The sequence below is a fragment of the Cheilinus undulatus genome, linkage group 23 (assembly GCF_018320785.1).
Source record: "Cheilinus undulatus linkage group 23, ASM1832078v1, whole genome shotgun sequence".
NCBI lineage: Eukaryota > Metazoa > Chordata > Actinopteri > Labriformes > Labridae > Cheilinus > Cheilinus undulatus.
The window spans coordinates 31686798-31698847 of NC_054887.1; the positions used below are offsets into that span (position 1 = coordinate 31686798).

At 42.0% G+C, this 12050-nt stretch overlaps 1 protein-coding gene across 5 annotated transcripts in view; it reads right to left on the bottom strand.

The window, feature by feature from the left end:
* The window catches only part of grip1 (glutamate receptor interacting protein 1), a 116987-nt gene that overhangs the window by 49531 nt on the left and 55406 nt on the right, over positions 1 to 12050 (bottom strand). For 3 of the 5 annotated variants that reach the window (XM_041780339.1, XM_041780340.1, XM_041780338.1), the window contains exon 1: positions 2746 to 2758. The exons of the other annotated variants lie outside the window; for them this stretch is intronic. The gene's annotated coding sequence lies outside the window, so the exon portion shown is untranslated. Of the gene's footprint in view, positions 1 to 2745; positions 2759 to 12050 lie in introns of those variants that run through there. 5 annotated transcript variants of the gene reach the window in all.

Genomic DNA, 12050 nt, shown 5'->3' on the forward strand with positions numbered 1-12050 from the left:
GTCATGTCTAAAACACAGATTATCTTTTTACTAAAGACTTTGGGAATGTTGTAATAAAATAGTATTTCTCCTTTTCTCATTATTTTCAGTGGCATTTACGGCTCCTACAATCCATTGGGTGTCTTTTAATGTAATTTTAAGTACATCAGCTGACATTTTGAAGAGTTTTTCACCTCAAATGGAGAATGAGAGCTCAACTAACTGGTTAAGTCCTCATTCTTTAACATGTTAGAGTTACATAAATAAATGTTCAGCCTCTAGGGAGCCTAGAAATTTAGCTTTTCTTATTAAACTCATAAAAAATGTAATAAAACAGTTACTATACACATGTTAAGTTCTGATATTAGTCATTTTTACTTTGAAACATCATAAACTTCAAATTAATTCATGTTAAAGGTAATTGGTAAAACTGGATCACTGAGAGGGGATCAGCAGGATAGAATCCGTTAGACAGGATCAGCGTGACCCACTGACAAGACTGGAACTGAAAGATGGAACAAGGAACGCAGGATCAAAAAGATGGAATCAGAGAGAAAGGATCGGGAAGACAGGATCAGCAAATCGGAATCACTGAGATAGGATCAGGAAGATGGGATTGAGAAGACAGTATCGGTGAGATGGGATGAACAGGCAGGATTAGTGGGACTAGATCACTGACATGAAAAAACCAGGACTAGATCAGCCAGACAGGACCAGGGTGATGGTATACTAAAAGATGGGATCAACCAGATGTAAACAGCGTGATGACATCATCAGGACAGAACCAGATGAATCAGCAAGATCAGTGCGATCAGTGAGACAGAATCAGCAAGACTGGTTCAGCAAAACAGGACTGGGTAATCAGGATCAAAAAGACAGGACTGGTGAGACCAGATCAGTGAGAAGGAGAGGGTTTTACCACAAAGACCTGATGGTCTGGACCAAAGTTGGTGTTTCTGTTCCATATTTGGGTCGGCTGGTTTTGGTTTTACACTGTAAATATTACAAACAGGTTAACAGACTTTATCTAATGGACCTATATAATATCATCATCAACTACGTGGTTGTGTGTATCTATAGTTTACACTGATGATTATCAGCGTATATGGGCAAAACATATCGGCCTGTAAGGGCTGTATCAGCCTATTTAGGCTGTAATTATCAGCCAATATAGTCTGTATGTATTGGCCTATAAAGGCTGTATATATTGGACTATATCGAATGAAAATATCGGCCTATATAGGCTGTATATACTGGCTGATAATGGCTGTAAATATTGGCCTATATAGGCTGTAAATATCGGCCTATATAATCTGAAAGTATTGACCTATATCGACTGTAATATCAGCTGAAATCGACTGTAAATATCGGCCTCTATTAACTGTAAATATCAGCTGATATTGGCTGTAAATATCAAGAACCATGTTGGATTTCCTTTATCCGGTTCGCCTGCTGTTATTTCCTGTCATTGATACAAAGGTCAGAACCTTTTGAAATCCCTTTACACGTGATCTGTACCCTGGTTCTGTTTGGTACAGACCAAGATCACCTCTTCGGGCCAAAATCTGACCGTCAATCTGGACCACAGGATGGTTTTCCACCTGTCATTTCAGTTCCGATCAGAGTGAAGAGTTTGAAAGTCTGGACCAAAAGAGGTGGGTGTGAAACCACCCTTAATCTGAAACAGCGTCAAAATAAACCCTGCATTTAAAAAGTTACAACATTGTATAAAACAGTAAAAGATAGAGCATTTTACTTTGATTATTCTAAAAAAGATGGCTGTCAAGATTAATCACAATCAAACTTAATTAGTGCATTGTTTTGATTTTGTGATTAATTGCATGCTTAATTGACCCGTTCAGCACTCTTTAGTTAATCCACATCAGGGTCTCCCTGCAGCCATGAAATAAGCATGAAATAAGTCCGCCTCTGCCCCTTAGAGGTCATCAACTTCTGACCTGTAAAAGCAGCTCTGTCTTCAAACTGGACAAAAAAAGAAGTTTAAATGCAAAATAGTGGAATTTTGAAATACAGCAAAGAGGATCCTGATTAGCTGCAGAAATTCTGAGATTAATTGTCCTTCTATTTCCATCTCTGAGGATTCTAAGTGTTGCTCTGTCTCTGTTTTCCTCTACTTCTGTGCATATTTTCATGCGGGGCATCAGCACTAATTCCTGGCATTTCTCTTTGGCAGTAAACCAGATTTGTGATTTCATTCATGTCACTTCATTGTAGTACTTCTACTACAACGTAAGAATATAAATACTTCATCCTCTGTGACGTTCACAGACACAACAAACCCAAATCACAAACACCTGAAGCTTCACGCTCACTTTTAGGGAAGAATCCCCAAACCCTGATCACACAGACTCTCTTTGTGTCCTGGTTTCTTCATCCTCCTCCTCCTCTTCCTCCTCTCTCCCTGGTTAATACACACCATGAATATTACATTCATGAAAATAAGATGCTATCGCTCCAGCTCTGTCACGCTGAAGGTCTCTCGTGCAAAGGAACCTGGCGCCATCGACTGAATGAATCCATCAGAAGATCATTTTCACCGCCGTGCTCACACAGACCTTGTATCGGCCATAAACAACTCGCTCTCTCTCTTTTCAATGTCAGCAGTTTGCAGCAAACGACCACACATGTATGACACACGCAAACATGCTTCTCCCCCATCACACACATGCAGCCTCTCTCTCTCTCTCTCTCTCTGTCTCTCTCTCTCTCTCTCTCTCTCTCCACGTCTTCTCTATCTCGCTCTACCTTTGTTCACCCTGCGCAGGATCTGGCAGCGACATTTAAACGACACGGCGATCATGGTGAAGCCGAGCCGAGCTGAGAGTCGCCTCCCCCCGCCAGCGCCATGCAGATGCAGCCGCCACAAACTACACCTCCTCCTCCTCCTCCTTCCTCTTCTCCTCCTCCTCTTCTTCTTCCAGGAGCGAGAGACGGACGACCTCTTCAAACAGACACCATCATGGAGACGCTTCCCAAGGCTCGGCTAACGAGAGAGCGGGAGGAGGAGGAGGAGGAGGAGAGAGGGAGCGCTGCAGATGTGAGGCTCCTCCATAAAATGAGCCAGGAGAGGAGGGAGGGAGCCAGAGTCTGCGCAGATAGAGGATGAAGAGGAGGAGGAGGGGGGATGGAGGGATGATAGAGAGGCACAGGGAGGGCTGTGATGTGGCTCTGTGCAGCTGGATGGAGGGATGGAGGGAAAGAGGCGTGAAAGGGAGGGTAGCGAGGATAAATGGAGGGATAATGGAGATAAAAAGAGGTGGAAATGTGGCCAAAAAAGGAGCAAAATGGGGATTCAGGGATGGAGAGAAGAAGCAGAAGAGGAGGACAGGAATATAAGAGACTGAAAACATATAGTAAGGGGAAAAGGGATGTAAAGAAAAGGAGGGAGCAGAAGGAAAAGAAATGGGGGAAAGAGAAGGAGAAATGATGGAAGGAAAGACAGAAGGAGGCTAAATTAAACATAAAGGTATGGAGATTTATGAAGAAACAAGAATAGAAGAAGGATGGATGAATAAAAGTAGGAGGGAAGGATGGAGGAAGGAAAGGAAGGAAGAAGAAAGCCAAAGGAAATGAAGACCAGAGAAACGAGGGAAGGAAAGAACAAATGAGGGAGGAAGGGGAGGAATTAAGGGAGTGAGAAAGGAGAGGAGGAAAGAAGGTAGGAGAAATGAAGGAGCCAAAGGAAGAATGGTAAAGAAGGAAAGATGAAAGATGAAGATTGATGAGGATGAAAAACAGACAAATGACAGAGGCAAGGAAGGAAGGATGGAGACAGGAAGGAAAGAGGAAAGGAAGCAGGAAGGATGGAGGGAACGAATGAAGAAAAAAGGGAAGGTGAGAAGGAAGGTAGGAAGGAAATGAGGGAGAGGGAGGAAGGGAAGACAGAACAATGAAAGGAGGAAAGATGGAAGGAGAAAAAGAACATATGCAAGGTTGGAGAAAATAAAGAGGCCATGAGAAGGATGAAAAGAAGGAAGCAAGGAAGGAAGGAAGAAAGAAAAATGGGTAGGAAGGTAGGAGGAAAAGAAGGAAGGAAGGAATGACAGATGAAAGGAAAGGAAGAGGGAAAAAAAGGGTAGGAGGAATGGAGAAAGGAAGGAGAAAAAGAATCATGCAAGGTTGGAGAAAATGAAGGGGCTATGAGAAGGATGGAAAGAAGGAAGCAAGGAAGGAAGTAAGAAAGAAAAATGGGTTGGAAGGTAGGAAGGAAGGAATGACAGAACAAAGAAGGAAGGAAAGACAGAAGGAAGGAAGGAAAGTAAGGAAGGAAAAAAGGAAGAAGTGAAGGAAGGAAAGAAAGGAAGGAGGTAAAGAAGGAAAGAAGGAAGGAGGAAAAGAATTATGCAAGGTTGGAGAAAATGAAGGGGCCATGAGAAGGATGGAAAGAAGGAAGGTGAGGGAAGCAAGGAAGGAAGAAAGAAAGGAAAATGTGTAGGAAGGTAGGCAGGAAGGAATTAAGGAAGAAGGAAGGACAGTAAAGAAGAAAAAAAAGAAGAAAGGGAGGGAGGAATGGAGGAAGGAAGGACGGAATGAAGTAGGAAAGGAAGGAACAAAGGAAGGAAGGGAGGAAAAAAAGAAAGAAAGGAGGAAAGGAAGGAAAGTCAGAAAAAGGATAGAAAGAAGGGAGGAATGAAAGAATAAGGAAGAAGGACAGAGGTATAAAATTAGGAAAGGAAATAAGGTGGGAAAGACAGAACAAACATAGAAGGAAGGAAGAGAGAAAGAAGAAAGGAAGGAAGGGAGGAAGAGAGAAAAAAGGAAAGAAGGAAGGAAGGAAGAGACAAGATAAGAAAAGAGAAGGAAGGAAGAAAGAGAGAATGAAGGAAGGAAAGAAAGGAAGGAAGGTAAGGAAGGAAAGAAGGAGAAAATGAAGAGAAAAAGAAATTAATAATGGAACAAAGGAAGAAGGAAAGGAAGGAATGACAGAAGAGAAGAAGGGCAGAAGAAAAGAAGGAAAAAAGGAAAGAAGGAAAGAGGAAAGGATGATTAAAGGGGAGGGAGGGAGAAAGGAAGGAAGGAAAGGAAAAAGGATGATAGGAAAGTGGTAGAGATAAAAAGCAAGGATGGGGAAGGAGGGATGCGAAGGAAATAAGGAAAAAGATTTGAGGGAAGAAATGAAGTACTAATCAAGAATGGAGAGGATTAATGGAAGGTAGGAAAGAAGGACGGCGAGGAAAAACACCATAGAAACCGTCTAAAGGTGTAAAAACTCCCTGAGAGTGTGTAAGAGAGGTGAAGAACAGGGACTAGAATCAATCTGAATGGAGGAAAGGTTAATTCTAGAAAGATCTGCAGGAAGACTATTCTGCAGAAATGCACTGGCCATGATGGCTGAAGTTTAGAGAAGAAATAACCGTTTAACTTTCAGCACTCTGTGGTTCACTGTGATTTAAATCTACCACTTCTTGAAAAGCTTTAAATTCTAAAGAAGTTGCTTTAAACATTTAAAACGATACAAATCTCTTTTCAAAGATCCTTCACTAAAATTTACATGAATATTTCTGTAAAAGCATCAAGCCTCCTGCTGCTGAAATATGGACGCTTAAGTTTGTGCAGCATTCAGTTTGAAACGCTTCCTTCAGAGTACTGGACCTGACCTAGTTTGAGGCGTGCACATATGTTTACTAATATCTGATATTAATTTGTAGGATTTTCCTACTAAACCAGTCATAAAGCAGCGGCTCTACTCTCTGTGCTGCCATTGGATGACTGCAGAAAGGAGGCGGGCCTTAGTGCAGCAGGTAGTGAAGTGGTCAGACATGTGGGTCAGTGTTCCAGCTGCAGTTTACAGCGGATTAGTGTCAGAGTGTGTATTAAAGGTATTAACCGTCATATTACCATAACTGCAGGAGAATGCAGGTCGACATGTTGTGTTCATATTAAACACCGCTCTCTCTCTCTCTCTCTCTGCCTCTCGATCGACCACTCTTCTCCGCACACACTCCTCTCTGAGAGCTTATAAAAGTGTGTGTTATATAACTGAGGTTCTCAGTGTTTGACTCTGAGCTCCTCTGATCTGATCTGACCTCTGCTGCCCCCTGCTGCTCACACAGATTACCAGCTGCACCCTGAGCCTATAACGCCCCCTGCTGGAGACAACGCTGCAGCACAGCAGGACGACGGCGGCATAAAAATAGACACCATCACTCCCTCTCTCCTTCTGCCAGATTTGTTCAGGATGTTTGAAAACACCTGCAGACAAAATTCACTAAATATTCAGAATCAAAGAAATCAGAACTGTCCTGAAAAATAGTCTGAAGGACCAGTTAGAACCAGTTAGAACCAGTTAGAACTGAAGACACCAGAACCACGTGAGCCCATGTTAGACCATCAGAACCACCTAGAACCAGACACGTAAGAACCAGTCACATCAGCGGACCCCAGCTTGGTACGCAGAGAACTTTCTATGATTAGAAAAATAATTCATGAGCCGACAGCGCCTGAATCTGAGCAGGTCCTACAGAGACGGCGTGTTCTGCTCGGTTCATGTCTCGCTGTTTCATCTGAGTCACTGATTCTCTGAAAACATGTTTGACAAAGTCATTTATCACTTCCTGATGTTCTGCTGGTATTTTTAGAGGCACTCAGAGACTCTTCAAACACCTGGATGAATAAATATTCTCTTTGATGCTCCACTAAAAAAGCCTCTGACTCCGTTTGCTCGGTAGACGGAAATAACATTTGTATATTTTCTGCTTGATTTGGAAAATGCAAAACAAAAGTGAGATTTGAGGAGAGACAAAGAGCAGCAGCAGGAAGAGAAAGTAGAACGGCTGCTGACGAGGAGTGGATGTTACAGAGGAGGAAAATAATGGACAGAAACATGAACTGGAACAAAGTTAGACCAGGAAGAACCGAATCAGGACTAAGAACCAGACCTTAACGGAGAAAATCTGAACCAACCAAACCAATCAGAGCCAGATTGATACATAAAAAATCTTGAGAGAAAGAACCATCTAGATCTTAAAAACACTAAGTACACTTAGTCTTCAAAGAAATTGAGAAATCCGGTCTTAATGGTGTGGCTGTGCCCCTGATAAACCCAGAGAATGGGCTCCTTTACTCCCTAATCATTATTGTTTCTGCACATTTTTCACCCTTTTCTCCAGGGCTGGGCAATTCATCGAAAATTAGATTAAATCCCAACATGGCCTGCTGCAATTTTTAAATCGCAGGAGCAATATTTCTTTAACCTGAAAGTTGTGTCAAAATACCACTTCAAAACTTTTTTTTTTTTGCAGCAGAGATGTCATGCATCACATATTATGCAATCATCCACAAGTCTACAAAAATCCTACTTTTTTGTACGTTTTTCTTATTAAATATGAGAATGATATAAAACACATGCATTACAATACTGGGGAAAAAATTTGCAATTAGATTATTTTCCCAAATCAGCCTCTCAGCACTACTTTTCTCCTGCATCTTTAACCAATTTTTCCCTCTTTTATACTATTTTTGTTTTTTAACCCCTTTATCTGCACTACTTTAGCCACCTAATTTTGGCACTTTTAACCCATTTTGCTATAATTTAATTTCTTGTAACAATTTCCAGCCCATTTATGCCTTTCTCTCTTCTCCCACTTTTATTCCATGTTTGCCACTTTTTGCCCATTTTTAATACCTTTAACTGATCTTGCTACTTTTTACTTGTTTTCACCAATTTTTTTTACCTCTTATAACCTATTTTTTCTATTTAACAACCCATTTTCACCACTTTAGCCACCCAGTTTCACCACTTTAAACCAACTTTTGACATCTTTAATCCATTTTGCAGCTCATTTTTGACCCTTTTTGCTTTTCTTAGTCCTTTTAAGCCATTTTTTTTCCAATTTTTTGCTTCTTCGAAACCCCCTTTGCCCCTTTTTGACTGCTTTTCATCATTTTTCTTCCTATTTTACCCAATCTGTGCATATCTTAGTCCATTTAGGCCAATCTTATTCATCTTTTGCTTCTTTGTACCCATTCTGACCAATTTTTAACAGCTTTTCTTCATTTTCCTGCCCATTTTTGACCTCAATTACCTTTCTTAGCCAATTCAGGCCACTTTTATGCAATTTTTGCTTCTTTGAACCAATTTCTGCCATTTAAACCCAATTTTGCCACTTTTTAACTGCTTTTCACCATAGTCCTACCCATCATTTTTGCCACTTTTGCTGCCTTTCTTATCCAATTTAGGCCACATTTATACATTTTTTGCTTCTATTAACCAACTTGTGCCATCTTTAACCCATTTTAACACTTTTTAACACTTTCCCTGCTCATTTTTGATATTTTGTAACCCTTCTTAGCCACTTAAGGCTTTTTTTTTAAATCAAATTTTGCTACTTTGAACCCCTTCTGCCACTTTTAACCCAATTTTGCTGCTCTTTAACTGCTTTTCACCTTTTTACTATCCATTTTTGACCCTTTGTTGCCTTCCTTAACCCATTTTTGCCAGTCATATTATTTTTTGCCTCCTTGAACCTATTTCTACCACCTTTAACCCATTTTTGCCCCATTGTAACCCCCTTTCACCACTTCCTTTCTGCCAATTTTGGCAACTTTCAACCAATTTTTACCAATTTTTGCCTTTTTGCCTCATTTCACAATCATTTAAATATACTTCCCTTAAAGTTGTTTTGGTTTCTTCTACTGTATTATCTGGCGTCCTGATGCTTGTGCACATTATGGCTCGGCTATGAAGTCTGATATCACCCTCCAATGGTTCACTACATTTGGGTTTCAAAAGTAGCTCAGATTGTTTTTTCCACTGATTTGAACAGTTGGCAAATTTTGGGTGTTTTGAGCTTCTCTTTGCAGAAATCCCTTCCAGCCCCTAATCTGAAGTTCGCCACTGTGACGTGACATCACCTGCAGAAAACTTATTCACCACATTTTTAAGTGGCTTCAGCTTCTTTATATTTCCTCTCCAAACACTAATTTATCCGTCCATATTGGCAAATCATTTGTTAACCATTTAGCAAGCACTGTAGTTCACTTCCTGGACTTGTTTTATTGCTCCATAATTACATTTACTTTCGTTTCAGTGGCTGCTGGTTATAAAGTAGCTTAAGGTTGAGATTTTCTGCAGTTTGAATGGTTAGCACAGCTGTAAACAGCACAAAACCTCAGCATCTGGAGTTCCTCACTGTGATTCTACATGATTGGTTTTGATCTGTGTCAGCCAATATCACTAAAGGATGACTAGACTTGGTATCTGCAGCACAAAAGCCTGACTGGGGTATAAACATCAGAGAACAAATATCTTAAAGTTGGAGGTTGGTGTTGTAGTTAAGTGACATGAGAGTAACTTAAATCCAAATATTTAACCACTCTCAGAACTTGTTGGACCACTTTCTGTTTCCACAGAGGTCACAGTCGTCTTCATGTTCACATCAGACATAATAATCGTAGACTTTAATGAGCTGAGAAAGCCAATCCCACCACTGTTGAACCTACCAGCCCCCCCACAACACACAACCACGGCTGCAGCTGTAACCATGGAAACAAGCTGATGAATAATTGAGGCAGGAGAGCGACCCTGCGCCGTACAAAGACTGATTTTGAGAGATGAAAGAGGAGTTCACACACCAAGCAAATACACACCGGCTAATCCCAGAGCAAACACACGCACGGTAACACACACACACACACACTCCAGGTTATCATCACCGCCACCAGCGCTTTAAAAATAAGCAAATCAGAGCGAGTGTCAACACCCACCGCCCAAAGTTAAACATGAGGGTTTGAGTCACCGTGACATCTCCTTATGTAAGTGTTCATCCACACAGGCAGAGTGCTAATAACAGCGTTCCAGGGAAGCGAAGAGGACAGGACGGATGTGTAACCCTTTAATTAGCACTAGCAGTCGCAGTCAGACTGACAGGATGGTGTGAGAAACAGATGGACACACAGACAGCAGCACCGCCATCAAAAAACAGGAACAGCAAGAAAGATCAGCTGATAACAACCATCAAGTTCTGGGAGATTCACCTGGAAATTTATCCTGAAGAACTTCCTCACGTCACCTATCTGCAGCGCTTCATGACTGATTCTTTTTCTGCATATTTGTCACAAAGAAAAGTGAAGAAGGCTGAAAGACCTCAAAAAGCAACACATCATAGCGCCACCTAAAGAATTCCAAGCACAGATGAGAAACAGTGTCACTGACATCTATCAGCCTGGAAAGGGTAACAAAGATATTTCTAAGGCATTAGGACAACAGTGAACTGCCATGAGAGCCATTACCCACAAATGCGGAAAACTTGGAACAGTGGTGATCTTCCCTAGAAGTGGCCAGCCTACCAAAATGACTCAAAGAGAGCATCAACAACCCGTCAAGGAGGACCCAAAAGACCACAGATCAACATCTAAAGCCCTGCAAACCTCAGTGAGAGCCACTATCCACAAATGGGGAAAACTTGGAACAGTGCTGAACCTTCCCAGAGTGGCCAGCCTACCAAATTGACTCAAAGAGAGCATCAACAACTTGTCCAGGAGGTCCCAAAAGAGCCCAGATCAACATCTAATGACCTGCAAACCTCAATGAGAACCACTATCCACAAGTGGGGAAAACTTGAAGCAGTGGGGATCCTCCCTAAGAGAGGCCGGCCTACCAAAATGACTCCAAGAGCGGATGGATGACTCAACAGCAGGTCCCAAAAGAACCCAGAACATTGATTGAGTTGCTGTACCATGACTTTAAACAGTCCTCCAATTTTGCTGGATTTTAACAATTCTGCAAAGAAAAGTGGAACTAAAATCCCAAGGACTTACTGTCAGTTATTACAGACGCTTGCAGTTGTTGCCGCCAAGGGTAGAATAGGTTGGGGTGGCTTTTTGCCACTTCACTACCTTGCCTTGTCTAATATTAGAATTAGTTTGATGGCCTGAAACTCTTAAGTGTGACAAATGTGCAAAATCTATCTGTTAAGGAAATACCGATATTCCTGATATTTCAAATACTTCTGTGTCCCTACAGATATTCTGAGGAAGGTTAAGTTACTCCAAGCCCCAGGTCAAGCTGTAAGGTCAGGAGTGGGGGACTCTAGGAGTCTCTCCTCTCCTCCTAGGCTGACATTCTAAACTCACTAGCTTGAGTTAGGAAAAATGCAGTTTCTTCACAGCTTGTGTGTCTGTGAACTCTAGACAGAGACAGTCTGTCTCCAGAACGTCTTAACGTCAATCAGTGGAGTCTGTGTAATCATATTTGGAGTTATGATCAAGGTTAAGGTTGCCCTAAAGGCATCAGAGGGTGAACTACTTTGGGCTCCATTAGAAATCTGGCTTCAACCTCTCATTGTGTTGATGTCACTGTTTCTCCTCAGCCGAGACTGTGTAAACAGCTCAAGTCTCCTGTGCCCTCTTCTCATCTCAGTCTTTGATAATTTTTGGGATATTTCTTCATCACTATCTCTCAGTCGACTTCTGCTGATCCTAAGTCGGGCTGCAGTGGCAGCTTGCTAAGCAACTCCAGCCAGACATCCCTTTCCCCAGGGACATTTTCCTCCAGGGGGATTCCAAGACCTTCCCAGACTAGACAGGATATGTAATCCCCCCGCCTTGTTTTGAACATGAAAGTCCGCTTGGCTTTTACATGGGAGTTTTGTGCAAACTAGCAGGCCCTCTGTCTTCCGTCTAGCCCCTCTGCCAGATCGGAGGAGGGCTGCAGTGATGGTTGTCCTTCTGGAACTTTGTCCCATCTCCACACAGGATCTCTGGAGCTCAGTCGCCTCTCTTGCTAAGGCCTTTCTCCCGCGATTGCTCAGTTTCATCGGGAGACCAGCTCTTGGAAGAGTCCTGTTTGTGCCAATCACCTCCCACTTTATGGAGTCCACTGTGCTCTTGGGAACCTTCAGTGCAGCATAAATGTTTTTGCAGCCTTCTTAAGATCTATGCCTGTCAACAATCCTGTCTCTGAGCTCTGCAGGCAGTTCCTTTGACCTCAAAGCCTGGCTTTTGTTCTGATATGCACTGTCAGCTGTGAGGCCTTCTATTGAGAGGTGTGTGCATCTCCAAATCATGTCCAATCAGTTTAATTTTCCACAGGTGGACTGCAATCAAGGTGA